This window comes from Lepus europaeus, chromosome 13, assembly GCF_033115175.1.
Source record: "Lepus europaeus isolate LE1 chromosome 13, mLepTim1.pri, whole genome shotgun sequence".
NCBI lineage: Eukaryota > Metazoa > Chordata > Mammalia > Lagomorpha > Leporidae > Lepus > Lepus europaeus.
The window spans coordinates 85,041,419-85,060,118 of NC_084839.1; the positions used below are offsets into that span (position 1 = coordinate 85,041,419).

Sequence of the window (18,700 nt, forward strand, 5' to 3'; positions counted from 1 at the left end):
CAAGTGAGAACCTGAGAAACCTGGATGGGTTGGTTTCCTTTTAAATTTTTATTAAAGTTTTATTCACTTATTTGAAAGCCAGAGTTAGAGAGAGAGAGAGAGAGAGAGAGAGAGAGAGAGAAAGAAAGAATCTTCCATCTGCTGGTTCACTCCCCAAATGGCTGCAACAGCTGGAGCTGGGCAGATCTGAAGCCAGGAGCTTCTTCTGGGTCTCCCACATAGGTGCAGGGGACCACACACTTAAGACATGTTCTGCTGCTTTCCCAGGCACATTAGCAGGGAGCTGGATCAAAAGTGGAGCAGCCAGAACTCAAACCAGTGCTTATATGGGATGCTGGTGTCACAAGGGGCAGCTTAACCTGCAGGGAGGTTGGGTGACACCAACATCCAATGCTCAGCAGTGCGGCCACGGGGCCACAGAGCAGCATGACCGCAGGTTTCTCTCTCTGTTAACGCAGCTGCCGAAGACCGGGGCAAGTCGGCCAACACTCGGTGGCAGGGGAAATGCTCGGGTCTAACAGCAAAGGCGTCTCCCTCTGCAAGGAGAAGAAAGATGCTGGCTATCACCCAGACATTCGTCCCTCTGCCGGTGACACCAGGAACAGCCAGCTGGAGATGGAGGAGTCAGAACGTGCGTCAACAGCAGGGCCCACGCCTGGCACTGGCCACGCCGAGGTGAAGCACTGCACCTGGTCCAGCAACGCGGGGAGGTTCTGGGCTTGAACTGCTGCTCACGTGCGACTCGTTCATTCACTGTGTAAACGTGCACGCTGCGCTCACAGCTCAACATGCACAGCGCGCGTTAACTACAGCCAGACAGGTAAACAGCCCTGACACTTGCATTTCACAGTGACAATGAACAGACCGACAGGTCAGTGAGCCTGCTGCTGGTCCCTGGCTGATAGTCCTTAAGAGCGAACATCTGGGAAAGGTTTTGCCAAGTCGAAAAACTCTTGCCCTGTGAGTTTAAGGATGACCCCACTAGGACGGGGGGCTGCAAAGGGGCAGGGATTCCCAGGAGCCCGTGTCAGGCAGGGTGGAGGGGCAGAGAGATTCCCCTCCGGTGTCTGCGCAGTATGAGCGAGGGGTAAACTGCTGCAGGCGGCCCTGGGCTGGCGGGCAGGGCCCCTGAGCGCCCGAGCATACAGAAACCGACCCCGGCTGCACTTCTGTACTCGTAGTGCGAGTCTGTGAAAGCCGACGGAAATGACTACATGGGCAGGAAACAAAATTTCAGAGTGGAGGCAACGCTAGATGATGATTACGATGACGATGACAATGATACAGCTCACTTCTGTGTCCAGGGGCTGCAGACCTATCGCCGGTACCAAATTATTACTCTTCTTTTCATATATCAGCAATTAAGCCTTCTTTCCCCACCTGTAGAAACTTTTAAAAAGCGAGCTCACTCTGGTGAAGGAAGACACTGGGTGTCTACTGTGATCCTGTTAGCGGCGTGTGGAGACACGCGCGACCCACGCAGATGCACAGGTGAGCAGGTGGCCAGCAGAAGCCCTGTGGCCGCTGACAGGCCTCCAACACTCTCCTCCCCGGGGCCTTGGGCCCCTCTTCTTTCTCATGACATGTGCCTCAGAGGGAAATCTGCCTTCAACCCTGGAGACAGAATGCAAAGACAAATCTGTGAACTGTGGATCCGCATGCCTTATGAAGCTGGTGGAATAGTAACAATCGCTGGTCAAGTGACCCCATGTTTCATAAATCAAGACCTTCACTGATGTACCCAACCTCCACAAATGCCCCTAGGGGCCAGGGTACACCCCAGCCCAACACAGGACACCCAAGCCCTGTGCCCAGGGAGCTCCCATCCACGCCTGTACATTCGGCACTACACTACTCCTGGACAAGGAGACTCACAAGGACACTGCACATTCCTCAGGACACAGAACAGAGCTTGCTCTCCTGGGACCCCCAACCCCACGGGGACGTCTGCTGAACACCAGCTCAGAGGACTACGCCTGGCCCACGCGTGGGCTGGCATCTGGAAGCCCATCCAGGGCAGACGCTGTCTCATCAAAACAGGCACCCAGCGAGCACACCAGACCGGGCCAGCCACAGCGAGGGGGGCCTGGGACCCCGGGGGCAGACACCACTCGTCTGCTTTCCAGGTAACTGTTCTGCTCTCTCGGAAAAAGGAGAAAAGCAGATGGCCTGTTTCTTGCAGGGGCAAAGTTCACGGATAGAAACAGATCCAGGACACCTGGCAGGGAGACAGGGAGTGGGTGTGGCTGGGAGCCCAGGGAGCTGCACCCACCCGCTCTGGGTGTCTTCTGAGGACATTTAAGGGTCAGGGGAGTCCCATCAACCAAAGAGAAAGATTGGGGGCGGGCTCAGCACACACTAACTGCCAATAGCTACTGTTGAAGAAGCAAGCTGGCAACAGTACTTAGGTGTGAGCCTAAAGAGTTGTTACAGAATAGCAAAGCGCAAGGTGACTAAAGGCACAAAGGAGGGCCAGCCCAGCTGCAACGCTAACACCTGTTCCTCACCTCACCCCCTGTTCTGTTGTGTTAATGCTCAGCTTCTCTGCTGAGAAGCAGATTCAGTTCTTAGTCCTTGAATCCCCAAACCTAACACGAATGGCCAACGTTCTCGGTAACAGCCAGCCAAGATGCACGAGCGACACTTGGTCATGCAGGGAGATCGTACAACAAGTATGCTACTGTGAGTCCTGGGAAAGGCATCCTATTCCTGGCCTTTAGAAGGTGCACTGTAAATGTAAATTTCTTTTTTTTTTTATTTAAAGATTTATTTATTTATTTGAAAGTCAGAGTTATACAGAGAGAGGAGAGGCAGAGAGAGAGAGGTCTTCCATCTTCTGGTTCACTCCCCAGATGGCCACAGCAGCCAGAGCTGTACCGATCTAAAGCCAGGAACCAGGAGCTTCCTCCAGGTCTCCCATGCAGGTGCAGGGGCCCAAGGATTTGGGCCATCTTCCACTGCTTTCCCAGGCCATAGCAGAGAGATGGATAGGAAGTGGAGCAGCTGGGATTCGAACCGGCACCCATATGGGATGCTGGTGCTTCAGGCCAGGGCATCAACCCACTGTGCCACAGCGCTGGCCCCATGTAAACATGAATTTCAAAGACGATTCATCAAGTGACACAACATCCTTGGGGCACACAGGACGCTTCTCCTGCACCTCCTTACTATCAGCCATGGTCTCTGGCCGCACAAAAGCAGCCCAGAACTAGAGGATGGGGTCCAGCCGGCCAGCTTGCCAACCCGTCAGCCCCACAGCGGCACAGGCCAGAGCCAGAAGGATATATTCCCTGGCGCATCTAGTCTTGCTAAGTTCTGGGCAGAGCATGAGGATGGCAAAGGGCTCTGGGGGCATGGACTCCCGGGGGTATGCCTGCAGCCTGAGGGGTTCACAGAAGGCTGCAAACACTGGCCACCCCCTCCCTTGTTACCCTCCCCGGGCTACAGCCACGTTACCCAAAAGCTGGTGTAGACCACAGCGGGGCTGAATATCAACTACAAATATTTTATTTCGCTATCTTCAAGGTACCTGACAACCACACATGCTGACACCTAGTTGGTAAAAGAGCTCTTTTTTTTGAAACAAATGCTGGGGCTGGTGTTGTAGCACAGTGTATTTAGCCACCTGCAATGCCTGTATCCCATACGAGAGTGCCAGTTCGAGTCCTGGCTGCTCCACTTCTGATTCAGCTCCCTGCTAATGCATCTATGCAGTGGGGGATGGCCCAAGCGCTTGGGCCCCTGCACCCACGTGGGAGACTCAGATGGAGATTCCTGGCTCCTGGCATCGGCTGGATCAGATCCAGGCATTTGGGGAGTGAACCAGCAGATGGAGGGTTCTCTCTCTGTCTCTCACCCTCTCTCTGTAAGTGTGCCTTTCAAATAAATAAATACATCTTAAAAAAAATATAAAGAAATGAAAGCTTTGCTGCTAAGTGGGAAGACCACATTTTCAATTTAGAAGGCAATTTTATGTGAACAGAAAGAATTCTTCAAAGGGGAACGCGGTGCATTCTCTCAGCATCTAAGAACACTCTTCCCTCCACACACCTGGCACACACACCACTTCTGGGTCCAGGTTTTCTTCCTTTGGGAACAAAGCCACTTAGCAAAACTTCTATAATCCGATGGGTCAGACACAGGCGATTCTGTTAAAAGTGTGACGAGTCAGTTGAGTTTTCAATAAAATTCTTAAAAAAAATTTTTTTTTTAACTTTAGGACTCAGGGTGAGCATCGTGGCCAGGCTCGTCAGCCTGCCACTCAGGATGCCTGCGCCCACGTAGGAGTGCCTGAGACCTGCTCCTGGCTACTCTGCTTCCGGCTAATGCACCTGCTGGCTGCAGGTGACAGATCAACAACTCGGGTTCCTGCCACCCATGTGGGGGACAGGGATGGAGCTCCTGGCTTCAGCTGGGTCCGCCCCTGGCTGGTGCAGGCATCAGGGGAGTGAACCAGCAGAGGGAAGATCTTTCTCTGTCTACCTCTCTTCTCTGTTACTCTGCCTTTCAAACAAATAAACTTAAAAAAAAAAAAATTCCAGAACTTACTGGTAGCATTATTTTCTATGGAAAATATCATGAGGTATAATTAACGCTTCTTTCTATACTGGTGCAGGAGACGGGAATGGGAGAGGCAGGCATTTTCAAAGAATTTGCTACGTAAAAATGCATGTATGTTCTTCTGATGCTGAAGAGCCCCGGTGACTCAAGATGCACATCACTTAATGAACAAGCTGCTCTGGTTCAGCCACAGAACTATTTTCCAACTCATAAAGCAATTTGAAATCTTAAAAGCTCAGCAATTGAAAAAAAAAATTAATATCGTGGTTTAAGTGGTTGATAGTGAAATCAGACTGGGGCTTTCAGAAAGAACTTTCTATAGCACTACCAGCCAAGGAAGGAAAATAAGAAACCGAGGTTGTCAATTCATAATGAGGCCAACATCAGTCAAGCTCAACCCTCTGATTTCTCTCCAGCGCCCAAGAGCCTCGGCAGCCCCCGCTCTGAACAGCAGGTGTTCAAAGGAACTGAAATCACATCATGACACTGGCTGCCTCTCTCCTAAACCCACAGTGCTGTGCAGTCACATCTGAGGACACTGGCACGCGTGCTGCGTGGCGGCGGGGGTCACGGCGCACGACCACATGTGCCTGCCATCCCAGTGCGCTGGCAGGGCTGGCAGGGCTGGCACGGTGCCACTTCTGATGGGCGACCATGGTTAGGGTTCCCTCCGTGCGGCTACAAGGGTTTCAACTGCAGTGCCGCAAGGCAAATGAACATTCATGGGGACGTGTCACTCTGCTGCTCCCAGATGCTCAGGCGTGTACAGACACTGGAGTGGAACCAAGACGAAGTATCAGAAGTCATCAACATGAATGAAGCTCTGACTCCACACTGAGAACTGAGAGGGTTTCTCAGTCCCCAAAGGGACACGAAGGCATGACTGATGCTGGAGAAATGCTGTTCATTTCCAAGACCCCGCAGGACACGCCCAGCTGGGTGAACACGGATTTTGTCCGGCACCGGGACTGTGGGGCTGGGAACAGAAGAAGTCCCCTCCCTCCCTCCTGCCGTCTCGGGGTTGTGCATCTTTACCCACAGAAGGGATGCTAACTGCACCAAAAGCCCTAAATGCTGCTGTAGAGACCACTTCCTGGTAGGCTCTGACCCCACTGTTCACGCAACTCCGAAAGGATCCTCCAAAAAAAAGTTCCGGGGAAACACCACTGCCCCAGGGGCCACTCTGAAGCCCAGCATTCACTGGGGGAAATAAACACTCCTGCTTTCAACTCCGTAGTTTCCTAACTTGCAAACCAAGCCCTCAAACAGCTTCCTAAATCCGCTTCTCAATTCAGGGCTATCCTCAGCTTGCACTGAGTGGGTTTGCTCCGGTTCTGTAACAGACTCCCCTGGGGGACCAGGCTGTCCCTGTTCCCTTCCATTCCCCATCAGCCATGGGCCACAACAGGGGGGCACCCACACTGCAGCCAAGCTTTAGTGCGATGAATGCTATCAGCTCACATAGCTCCCAGAAATGAAACGAGCCAGAAATCAACTGTGCACACACACAACAGAGTACTTCGGAAAGTTCCACTGTGGGAAAAAGGGAATTAACACATCAGTTAATTTTGCTGTATGGCTTTTCATAATATGCATTCTCTGTGATTTTTTTTTTTTTGACAGAGACAGAGGGAGAGAGTACCCATCCACTTGCGTGGATTTGCTCCCCGAATGCCTACAACGGCCAGAGTCAAAGCCAAGGGCTGCGGACTCCTTCCAGGTCTCCTGATGGAAGTCCTCGAGCCATCACCTGCCACTGGCTGCTCAGGGCCTGCACTGCTGGAGCTGGGACACAAACTGAAGCTCTCTGCCGTGGGGCATGGGCGCCTTAACTGTGTTTTTTTTTTTTTTTTTTTTTTTTTTTGGAGAGGTAGTTACAGATAGCAAGAGGGAGAGACAGAGAGTCCATTGGTTCACTCCCCAAATGGCCGCAATAGCCCGAGCTACGCCGATCTGAAGCCAGGAGACTGGAACTGGCATCCATATGGGATGCCAGCACTGCAGGCAGAGGATTAACCTACTGTGCCATGGCACCAGCCCCGCCTTAACTGCTGTCTTAATCGCTGGCTCAATGTCCAGCCCCTCATGAACTTTATTTGGAACCATTTTTACTTGTTTATTTATTTGAGAAGCAGAGAGATGGAGGGGCACAAGCATGGAGAGAGAGGGGGAGAGGGGAGGTGAAAGAGAGAGATTCCCATCCTTTGGTTTACTCTCCAAATACCAGAAATGGAGGGGGAGGGGGTGGAGAGGGCACAGGAGCTGGGAACTCAGCGCAGGTTTCCCTGCCGCTGGAGCTGGGCCCTGAAGCAGCAGGATGCCGGCGTCTAACCCTGGGCTGAACACCCACCTCAGCCCTCCAGGAGCTTTCTGAAGACCCCTCTCAACAGCCTACGAAACTCTATTTTACCACCAAACTTTCTGGAGCTCCCCCGTAGATACACAGGCGAACCCTGCACCTCTCACTTCATTGCTGTATCTTTCTGATCAGTTCTCTGTCAATTCCCCTGGATGAAATTCACTATGAGAAATTCGGTGATGGTGCTGACCGCTGGTCTTCAAGCCTTTCCTCCATCTCTTTCTGTGTCCAGCCCAGGCAGCAGTTACACGGAGTCAAGACAGCGCTTTAAAAACTGCCGCCAGGACAAAACATGGCAGCAAGATGCAGTCGGAGCCTGCAGACCAGTGTGTGCCCGCTACCTCTCTGTGGCCTTGAGTGACAGAGTCAAACAAGGTGCTTTCATCACTTTCCCAATGCTTGGAAAATGCCAGGACGGCCAGGCTGCCAAGCCGGACACGAGGCTGGAAACCCACGATCACGAGACGCCCCTGCCACCAGCGTTTCTCATGATCAAGTTCACAGCTAACGGCATCAGCACTACCGCACGGCGACTTCTCACTCACCTTATTCCCGTCGGATGACCTGAGCCGCGCCGTCCCAGGTTTAACACACTGCTAGAAGCTGGGCTCATGGAGGAGCAAACCCAGAGCCTGTGGCTCCTCCCTCACGCTGGAAGCCCAGCACGTGGCACCAGGCGGGGGACCCGGTCAGGAGTCCTCGCATGCAACACCTGGTCTCCTGAGACAGGCCTGTGTTCTCTAAGGCACTGCCACCGAGCTGAAGGGCACAGAGAGTGCCCAAGTCCTTCCCCACAGGGGACTTCTAACCCTGCCATTAACCCTGACTCCACCCTCCCCAGGGCCATGAAGACAATCTCCAAGCCCTCTCAGCCGTCAGCCTTCTTTTTATCGAGGACGATGCCACCACTGCCTCCTTCCATGTGTCCTGGGAGCCCCCTGCTCCACCTTCCTGGTCACTGTCCTGGTACCCCTCGGTGCTCCCCAAACAGCTGTCCTGCATGGCACGGGGCAGGGCCCGGCACACCTGGCTGGGGCAGCACACAGGGTCCCATGTCCGACCCTCTGTTTCCTTATTTTGTAAAGATTTATTTATTTATTTATTTAAAAGTCAGAGTTACGGGGGGAGGGAGGGGGGAAAGAGAGAGAGAGATGGCTTTCATCTGTTGGTTCACTCCCCAAAGGGCTGCAATGGCCAGGGCTGGGCCAGGCCAAAGCCGGGAGCCCGGAACTTCTTCTGGGTCTCCCACATGGGTGCAGGGGCCCAAACCTTTGGGCTATCTTCTGCTGCTCTCCCAGGCCAAAAGCAGGGAGCTGGATCAGAAGTGGAGCAGCCAGGACTGGAACTGGACCCATATGGGATGCCGGCTTGGCAGGTGGTGGCTTCACCCACTATGCAGCCATGGCGCCAGCCCCCTGCCTTTCCATTTGTCTACACGGCCCCTGGTCCCATGAGGTCTCTGGGGCGGCTCACCTCCTCCTATAGCCTTAGCGTTGTTGCAGAGGACTGGCGGGCTTCGATGACACCATGTTATTTTGAAAGACAAATGTTAACTCCCAGAGTTAAGTACGGTCCCACGAAAAGCAACGCTGACGCACTTCAGGGAGATGTGAACTCCACAGCCCTTCTGCTGACGCTGCACGCATCTTGCTATCCAGCTTCTTCCCAACGACCCCAGCACAAAAGAAATGTTTAGAGACTTCAACAGGTTAGTAGGTTTGGGTAACTATTCATTGTTTACAGCCCCAAATCTGATCCCAGGGGGTGCGGTAAAACAGGAATGAGAATTTCAAACTACAAATAAAACAGTTTCTCACTGCGGAGCCAGTGCAGCTTCCTCTACAGAGTTTGACACCAGCAGCAGGAAACAGGTGGCAAACATCTCTTCTCCTCAGTTCACATCAAGGTCTCAGACAAGACCGTGCAAAGACACGCGTGCAGCCCAAGAGCAAAACCCGAATCCTGAAAAGCTACACCTGGAACTGGTTTCTACACCAAAGGATGGCAAATAGCCCATCCGTATTTTCACTGAGCCAAAACTTAACAGCTACCCACAGAGCAAGACGGCAATGAACTCAGACACAGGCTCTCCCCAGCACACTGTGAGGATGAGCCCCGCAAGGAAAGCTTCCCTCCTCACACACTCACTGGCAGCTGCCTCTTTTTCTGTTATTTTGTATAAAAAGGGAAAAAAAAAAAAAAAAAAAAAACAACTTCCACTTCCGCTTCCATCCCAGACACTGATTTGCATAATCACAGAGATGCAACGATTGTATCCGGACGATGCACGGGTTTCAATCTCTGTCCTTCCAGATGCACGGCTGACCCCGAGGGCTGCTCTGACTCCTTCTTAGAAAACCCCTGAACGCCTGTGTGTCCTGAGCAGGCCCATGAAGCACTGGTAGGAAGGAGGGTCAGAGGCAAACACAGCCCCACAACCACAAAAAGCAGATGTTGCAAAAACCAAGCACCTGCCTGGAAGACGTGGAAACCAAAAGGGTTAACGTTAGCTGCGAGTCTGAGGGGGGTCATCATGAACATGGCTGCAGCCAGCCAGCTGCCCGGCCCCCACTGACCACTCACACACCCACCTCACCTCCAGCCGATGGGCAATCCTGAGGGCCAACCCAGCAGCCTTGTCCACAAACCATACAGGTGTTCTATGAATAACTGTGCCACGCTCCCCCGGCAGAGCACTCACTGAGTCACAGAAGGGAAAGGCCTTGCATGGAGCTCCACCAGCCCCAGCGTGAGTGGAAGCCATAAAACTGTGCTGAGAGACTGTGTTGGTTTGCTGGTTTGGAAGGTCTTTCATCTGTCCTTGTTCCCACACTCTTCCTCCCCTCACCCCCACCTCCCCTGACGCCTGAGCCCTCCCCAGTGTCCCTGGCTGTTGGCCAGCTCGGGTCCCTAATGAGTTTGAACATCCGGCGAAATGGCCTGGCCATCTTTGTACTCAGAAACCCACAGTGCCATGTGCATTAAACTGGGGCTGTGCTTTAGTTCACTAAGACCAGGACACCGGTCCTCAGCCAGGGCGAGGGACTTGCCCCAGGGCTGCCATGGTCAGAGAGAGGACCCAGACTTGGCGGCGTCAGGTGCAACACTTCATGCCACACGATCAGCAGAGGCACAGAGAGAACGCAAGGTTAGCTAGCACCTCAGGGCGCGCCACACTCACTTTCCAGAGAAACTATGGGCCTGAGCTTCAAATGAGCTCCTGGTAAAATCCAAGTACAAGAAGAAAAAGAGGCGGCAGCTCTGGCTTGCACACAACACCGTGTTACGTATCCTGAGGTGTCTTCAGTCGACCACCATGCGCCTTCCTGGGACTCCCCAGGCTGCTTCCTGGGCTGCTGAGTGGTTCTGACTAGGTTGGCTGGATTTGCACAAAGTACAAGGAAAACCGCACCCTACCTTCTCGTATGTGTCAACATTCCCTCTCTCCAGAATTCTCCAGGCTACTTTTAAGAAATTTCTCAAGGGAGCAAAACCAGACACATCAACAAGATCTCTTCCTTCTGTCTTTCCTCCAGCACACTGAGTCTACAGAGAAACTCACTCAAGAAAACCTCAAGGTTGGGGCCAGCGTTGTGGCACAGCGGGTTGAGCCACGACTTCTAACACCAGCAGTCCATGTTAGAACGCCGGTTCAAGTCCCAGCTCCTCCACTTTCAGTCCAGATCCCTGAGCCTGGGAAGGCAGCGGAAGATGGCTCAAGTGCTTGGGCCCCTGCATTATGTGGGAGACCCAGATGGAGTTCCAGGCTTCCGGTTTCAACCAGCCCAGAGATCTGTCCCCACCCTGAAAATGACATAAAATCCACACACTCAGGTCGGCAGACAGAAGCCAAGCGATTGTCCATCACCGGGCTGTGTGGAGTGTGGATATGTGAGCAGAAGGTAGACACTCACTCCTGCAGGAAGCCGCTCATGGGTGCGGCTCTCACTCCTGCCCTGTGGACCATGGGGCCACCACCAGTGGATGGAGGAAGATCCCCCTGCAGCCCCCTACTTGGGGTTTATTCTTACGGGCACTGGCTTGGCAACCCACAACTGAACTCATGACCACGTGGACCTGGGCGGAGGAGACAACTGGGAAACCCAAAGTGAACCTGGGTTTCCCAGAGGGCGCTGGGGAGGCCAACTCACTCCAAGCAAATACTGGAAACCACAGAGCGTGGCCTTTCCCCTGGGGCCCACCCTGTCCACCAGGCAAATGCTGTCTGTACGGACTGCTGGCCTAGGTCACCTGATAGCACGAGGTTAAGTGGTTTAAAAAAAGGATCCAAAACCACTTACTCAGAAGTAAACACGAAAACTCAGATTCTGTATTATTTTCTCACCAGCAAAATTTAATCACCTCAAGGAAAGGCGGGAAATTGTTTAAAAATTCTTGATTCAATTCACATGCCAGAGCACTTCCCATGCTCAGCCAATGAGCCACCGTGCACTGGATTCTGAACAAAACTCACAGAATGCTGGATGGAAGGGGAAAGTGATTCAGGCCGTAAGACCCTTGTCTTCCTCCAAGTGCCCACCTTGATTGCAGTCAAGTCTCCGCAGGGCCCACTTCCAGCAGGGTCCCCAGCTCAGCCCCCGGCAGGTGGAGCGAAGGCAGCCGGGGGCTTCAGTTGTCTCTCTGTGGTCCAGAGATCTGTGAGCGAGGCCAAAAGCTCTTCCCAGGGTGACGTCCGGGTTCCCCAGCAGACCAGGGATGATCGGCACCTCCCTGCCGCACCCCGCCAGGCCGGTTTCTAGAAAGGATGGTTTTCTTCCTTTTTCCTGTCTGTTGTGGGGCCCAGCGGGTTAGAATGACAGCAGCGTGTCCAGATGAATTCACTTCCCTGTTGAGTTTTCTCTTCCTGAAATGGCAGTTCCTTCCCACAGAGCGGAAGAGCACGCGTCACCACGCTCACGCCTCTGCCTCTCCCGCGGTTGTGACAGCCCATCCGGGAGCACCAAGACTTTCCACCCACCGGCTTATTTAAAACTTCCACCACAAAACTCACACGCTGCTAAGGGAAATGGCAGACCCCAAAAGAGGCACCAGGGGGGCTCACGTGCAGCTATAGGACTGTAGGGGAGGGGCCACAACCCTGGCCAAGTCAGGACTGTCAACACCGCATCACTCAAACAAGACACGCATGGTGTATGTAACCACAGGACACTGCGCAGGCCAAGGACGGAGAGCAAAACATACACCATATATCACCTGCTAGACTTACTCGATTACAACACGAGTTGTGATGGATCCACAGACACAGAAAGGCACCTGTCAGGGCGAGTGTGGTGGGGCACTGGGTTACACCCCCTCGCGTGGACACCCACACCCCACATCGGAGCGCCAGGATGAGCCCCACCACCCCCACTTCTGATCCAGCTCCTTGTTAATGCACCTCGGAGGCACCAGATGAGGGCTCAGGTCCTTGGGTCCCTGGCACCCATGTGGCAGACCTGGACAGAGCTCCTGGCTCCTGGCTTCAGCCTGGCCCAGCCCTGGCGGTTGTGACCATTTGAGGAATGAATTAGCAGATGGAAGATTGATCTCTCTTTCTCTCTGCCTCTCAGTTTTTCAAACAAATAAAAAAATCTTAAAAAAAAAAAAAAGGACCAACTGTACAGTGAATGCAGGATCTACTACCCAGTTTGATGCACTGTCCTCATCTTTTTGTTAGCTCTTTAATATCAGCCTGGGCTGGCATTAACCACTGGACGATCCTTTTAAACTCCACATTACGTCAGGAGCATTTCTCCCAGGCCAGTATTCTTGTGACATCACAAGGGCGGCATCGCAGTCTGTGACAAGGATGCACAATAACCTAGAGAACCGCCCAGCCCACGGGGATGCGGATGGCTTTCTAGCCGGCATAAGTAAGGCCCCTCTGAACATTTATGTGAGCATTCCCGAGACGACACGAGTGTCAGGTGCTTCGCGCTGTGCCTGCAGAGCAGGGTCTGAGGGTGCGTGGGTGACACAGAGCTCACAGCCTGGTGCAGGGTCAAGTCCCCGAGTCTCCAAGGACAGACAACTCCCTGTGTCCCAAATGTGACGGTACCTGTGAGGGCAGGAAAGCGGCCCGGAGTCTTGCACCCTGGCCTGGCTCCTGTCCGCTGCCCACACAGACCCAGCAGAAGACACTGACCAAAGAGGGAACGCACCAAGAATGTCGTCACCCGAGGAATCCACTGGCAGCGAGGCTGACCCAACAGAGGAATGAAGACAACACAACTCTGGGGTGGGAGGTGGAGCCGGGCGCGGCTCAGGCGGGCATCCACGGGGTGTCCTGTGTCCCAGCACAGGCGGCATGGCCACAGACCCGGGGTGTCAACAGACGTGGACACCACACAAGTGCTCTTAGTGAGTTATCTTTTAAAGATTTATATGTTTATTTGAAAGGTGAGTGACAGTGAGAGAGGAGAGACAGAGATCTTCCATCCACTCATTCACTCCCCAAAGGCCCACGATGGCCAGGACTGGGTCAGGCCAAAGCCAGGAGCTTCTTCCGGGTCTCCCATGTGGGTGCAGGCGCTCAAGCACTTGGGGCACCTTCTGCTCCTTTCCTAGGTGCATTAGCAGGGAGCTAGATCGGAAGTGGGGCTGCTGATACTCAAACATGGGATGTTGGCACTGCAGATGGTGACATAATGGCTGTGCCACAATGCTGACCCCAAGAAGCTACACAGTCGATGACTATTGTCCCAGCAGCCTGAACGAAGCGACCAATGCCAATCACACATGTGGAGCTTAGCAGGGCCCTGGAGAGGAGCACGCTCAACCCCCAGGGCAACCCTCGCAGCACCCATGGAGCAAGCACGGGGAGGCAGGATGTGTGTGTGTGTGTGTGTGTGTGTGGCGGTGGCAGGTGGGCTGTTAGGGACCTCAGGACTTGAAGACTGGCAGAGCCGCGTGCCCTGAGGTCCTCATCACCTCCACAGAGCCCAGGCGGGGGCTGTAGAAGCTGCCACCCTGAAGTCCCCAGCAGACACAAAACTCCCACTAGAGCTCATTCTCCCCCACCAAGGAACATGGCAAAGGGAAAACCCAACAGCAGAATCCCTTCCGGCAACAACTGCCCTACTTCAGCGACATAGCAATAGAAAAAGCCCCGACACCCCACAGCTCCCCTCCCCACCCAGATCAGGGTGAGCAGCTGCTCGCCTAGCCCAGCCCAGCCCAGCCCCATGGAAGCAGGAGCTGCTAGGACTTTGCCACCGGACGGAGTTGGCAGAAGCAGCAGGTGAGCGGGTGCCTACAGCCAGGCAGGGTGGTGCTGTGGGAGCTGCAGTGTCTCCATCTCCTGCACAGTGGAAGCAGCCGATGCTCTGATCCCCTCTTCTTGGGTAGCAGTGCTGAGCTAAGTCTTCACCCCACTAGGCACGGCCACTTGACAGACAATGCACTATCCATACCCACTGAGCGAGGACACGCAAGGCAAAGAGCCCCAAGGCCTACTAGATTCCTCCCAGCCCCGGCACAACCCCAGCTGTGGGGTCACCCAGTGAGTCCTAAGCCTCTGCTCCGACTTGCATGGAAGGAGAACCCAGCACTCAGTACCAACGAGGGAGAACACCAGGCAGCGGGAGACAGGACTAGCCGGCTTCCACCCCGCCCCTGGTGTAGACGGGGAGCAGGGGGTTGTGGAGTTCCTGCCTCTACCCTGTAGAAACCAGAAGGCACAGGGCAGCCCTGCACTGATCCCCCACACCGTTCTGAGTGCCGGCAGCAGCTGGGGGACGCCCAGCTTACACCCCCAATAACACACAAGGGGGCAGTAGGAGCCAGGAAAGCAGCGGCAGGGCCCAGGAGGGATCCGAACTCCACTTTACCTGGCAGAAGCAGGCAGATGGCTTAGAGTTGAAACACACAATGCTTTATAAAAGGCTGAATGGGTGGGCTCAGTAGAATGGAAATGACAGGAGCGTGGCGGGGGTGGGGGCAGTGCATGGAGGTCACATCAATCTCAGCAGAGAGAAACACACACACAGCAGTGGCATTCCCACCGTGGGAGCCCTGAGACAGGGAGGAAGGCACTGGCAGGTGCCTGCCTCAGGTCCTCAGGGCTGGGAGCTTTCCAGCCTTGGCCCAGGTCACAGATCTACAGACTCAAGGAGCTGAGCACACCCTAAGAAGGATAAACCCAAAGAAATCCATGACAGCCGGCGCCGTGGCTCAACAGGCTAATCCTCCGCCTTGCGGCGCCGGCACACCGGGTTCTAGGCCCGGTCAGGGCACCGATCCTGTCCCGGTTGCCCCTCTTCCAGGCCAGCTCTCTGCTGTGGCCAGGGAGTGCAGTGGAGGATGGCCCAAGTTCTTGGGCCCTGCACCCCATGGGAGACCAGGAGAAGCACCTGGCTCCTGCCATCGGAACAGCGCGGTGCGCCGGCCACAGCGCGCTACCGCGGCGGCCATTGGAGGGTGAACCAACGGCAAAAGGAAGACCTTCCTCTCTGTCTCTCTCTCACTGTCCACTCTGCCTGTCAAAAAAAAAAAAAAAAAAAAAGAAAGAAATCCATGACAAGACCCAGCGCAACTAAACTTCTGGAATCTCAGACAAGGAGGGGAAAGACCTGGCGGCAGCCGGGACACGTGGCTCCTCGATGGCCTCTCCAACCACGGCAGCCAGAGGAGGAGACACATTTCCCAAGTGCAGGAAGACAACTGTGCACTGAGAGTCCTCCCTCAGGCGCCAGCGCCCGTCTGGGGTGAAGGGAAAGCGAGGAGGAAGAACCAGGAGGCTGTGGCTGGCAGTGCTGTCGCTGAAAGACACCTGAGGCTGGGGTCTTGGCAGCAGGGAAGTGGCCACAGAGGACGGCTGGGGACCTCAGGGAGGGAAGAACGGGGGTGCACACGCTGCGCTAGCCTGCTTCTCAGGATGCAGGGTGGATGGCTGCCGCCACAAGGTCGCACAAGCCCATACGGCGTGCAGCGTGGGCGGAGGTAACACAACACAACCGGACAAGGAAAACAGAGGTGGGGAAGGGGCCTAAGGGGAAGCCAAGTCCTGACAACACGGTCATCAAGTCACAACATGCTGACCCCACTGAGGACCAGATTAGAATATGGTATCTAGTGTGCTGAATGCCTAGAATAACCACTAAGAAACCTGCAGAGACAGAAGTACTCAACCTACAAGCAAATCAAGGTGGAATCTTTAATACTATTCAAAAAAGGGAAGAGGAACAGAAATAAGTAGTACAGGAAACATAATAAAATGTCAGACTTGTGACATTTTAATTGTAAATGGTATAAAAACACCACTTAAGACATTTTTATCTAAATATATATTGCATAGGAAAAACCTTGGATACAACATACAAGTATATATGTTGAAAATGAAAGGACAGGGGCCATCATGGTGGCATAGTGGGTTAGGCTACTGCCTGTGACCCCAGTACCCCATATGGGCAGTGGTTTAAGACCCGGCTGCTCCCTGCTAATGCACCTGGAAAAGCAGCAGAAGATGGCCCAGGTGCTGGGGCCCTTGTACCCACATGGGAGACCTGGATGGAGCTCTTGGCTCCAGGCTTCAGCCTGGCCCCGGCACTGGATGGAAGATTTTTCAGTGGATGGATGATCTCTCTGTTGTGTGTGTGTGTCTCCCTGTAACTGTCTTTAAAATAAATTTAAAAAAAAAATCTTTAAGAAAATGAAAGGATAGGAAAACATATACCATGTAGGCATTAACACATTAATATTAAAAAGCAGCTAGGCTAATAAGCAATAAAGTAACCTTTACAGCAACAATGAAAGGGTCAACCCAACAAAAATGATGCTAAATGTGTAAACCCCAAATAACAAAAAAAATCTGATAGGAAAGAAAGGAGGAACAGACAAGCCACCACCACAGCCGGGGTCTGAACAAACACCCTGTTCTCTGCCACTGACCCCAGACAAGATACAGAGGAAGCCAACAACACACTCCATCAGTTAGATCTCCTGACATATACACAAATATGAGTGCACACTCCTCCCCCCAACAGAAGCCGAATAAGCACGCATGGATCTTCCACCACAACGCACGGCGTCTGAGCTATCAGGCAAGTCTCAGCAAAGTTAAAAAGACTGCAATCATATACAGAATGCTCTCTAACCACCCCGGAACCACGCAGGAAAACAGTAACAGAAAGACCACAGGGCACAGTTGAAACCCCACACTCCTCAGTCATCCAGGGTTACCCAGGACCTCTCAGAGGAGAGGAGAAAAACACAGAACTCCCTGAAAACACTGTACACCGAGACACGTGAGCTGCAGCTCACAGCAGAGCTGGGAAGGGAGTCTCTATTACGAATGCTCAAAGGGAAGAAAGTTCTCAGAACATTACTCTAAGTTCCTATCTCAATAAACTAGAAAAACAGAATAAACACGCATTGAACAGAACAGAGAAATAATACACCATGCAATTTAAAACAGGAAAATAGAAAAAAAAATCAGTGTGACCAAAAGCTGGTTTAAAAAATCCATAAACCTGATGAAACTGATAGAGATTGAAAAAAAGACTCAAATGATCAATATCAGATATGAAACAGAGTCATCACAACAGATCCTACATCTATTTAAAAGGCAAGCAAGGCAACATTACAAATACTTTTCATACCACAAATCCAACAGCTTAGAAGAAATGCATCAATTCTTTGAAAATCACAAACTACCAAGACTCAATGAAGATGAAATAAACAACCTAACTAGTCTTACAAGGACTAAAAAATTAAATTTCTAATTTCATGTGTACTCTCTCAGCCTAGACTGTTTCACTAGAGAATGCTACCAAACATTTAAAGAATCAATACCAATTTTGCACTATCTCTTTCGGGAAATAGAACAAAATTGTTGAGCTTAAAGTTGAAATCAGACATTCTTTTTTTTTTTTTTTTTTTGACAGGCAGAGTGGACAGTGAGAGAAAGAGACAGAGAGAAAGGTCTTCCTTTACCGTTGGTTTACCCTCTAATGGCCGCTGCAGCCAGCACACCGCGCTGATCTGAAACCAGGAGCCAGGTGCTTCTCCTGGTCTCCCATGCGGGTGCAGGGCCCAAGGACCAGGGCCATCCTCCACTGCACTCCCGGGCCACAGCAGAGAGCTGGACTGGAAGAGGGGCAACCAGGACAAGAACCCGGTGTGCCGGTGCCGCAGGTGGAGGATTAGCCTATTGAGCCGCGGCGCCAGCCGAAATCAGACATTCTTAAAAGCAAACAGCTACTTAGGTCCAGATACTCTTAACAAAGTATCAGCTAATTCACTCCTCTAGCAGCACAAAGAATTACACCTGCCCACGCAGGAATTATCCAGGCCGGGGGGTTAGACTGGTCAGTTCATCGGCCGCAGCTCCAGGTTCAAAGGGCAATGGTATCACCCTATCAGTCGGGGCAGAATGGAGATCTAACACCCAACACCCACTCTACTCACGATAAAAACTCTCAGCAATCTAGAAGCAAAGCAAAACTTCCCCTTTTTAAAGGGCACGCACCAAATGCCTACAGTTCACACCGTCTATGATGGAAAACAGAGGCCTTGCCCCTAGATTAGCAACAGGCACAGATGTCTGCTCGTACCACTCCCATGCAACCTTAGTATCAGAAGTTCAAGCCAGTGGAACAGGGCAAGGAGAAGACATAAAATGCACATAGGAATAAAGCAAAGGAATAAAACTCTCTATATGTAGACAATATGGCTGCAGAGATCTCTTGAGAAATTTATCAAAAAAAAAAATTCTAGAATTAGTGAATTCAGTAAGAATGCATGAGACATTAATCTCTCTCTCTCTCTCTCTCTCTCTCTCAC

The 18,700-nt window shown here is 52.7% G+C and overlaps 1 protein-coding gene across 3 annotated transcripts in view; it reads right to left on the reverse strand.

Moving 5' to 3' along the window:
* The window catches only part of BCL2L11 (BCL2 like 11), a 48,987-nt gene that overhangs the window by 16,954 nt on the left and 13,333 nt on the right, over nucleotides 1-18,700 (reverse strand). The window lies entirely within an intron of this gene.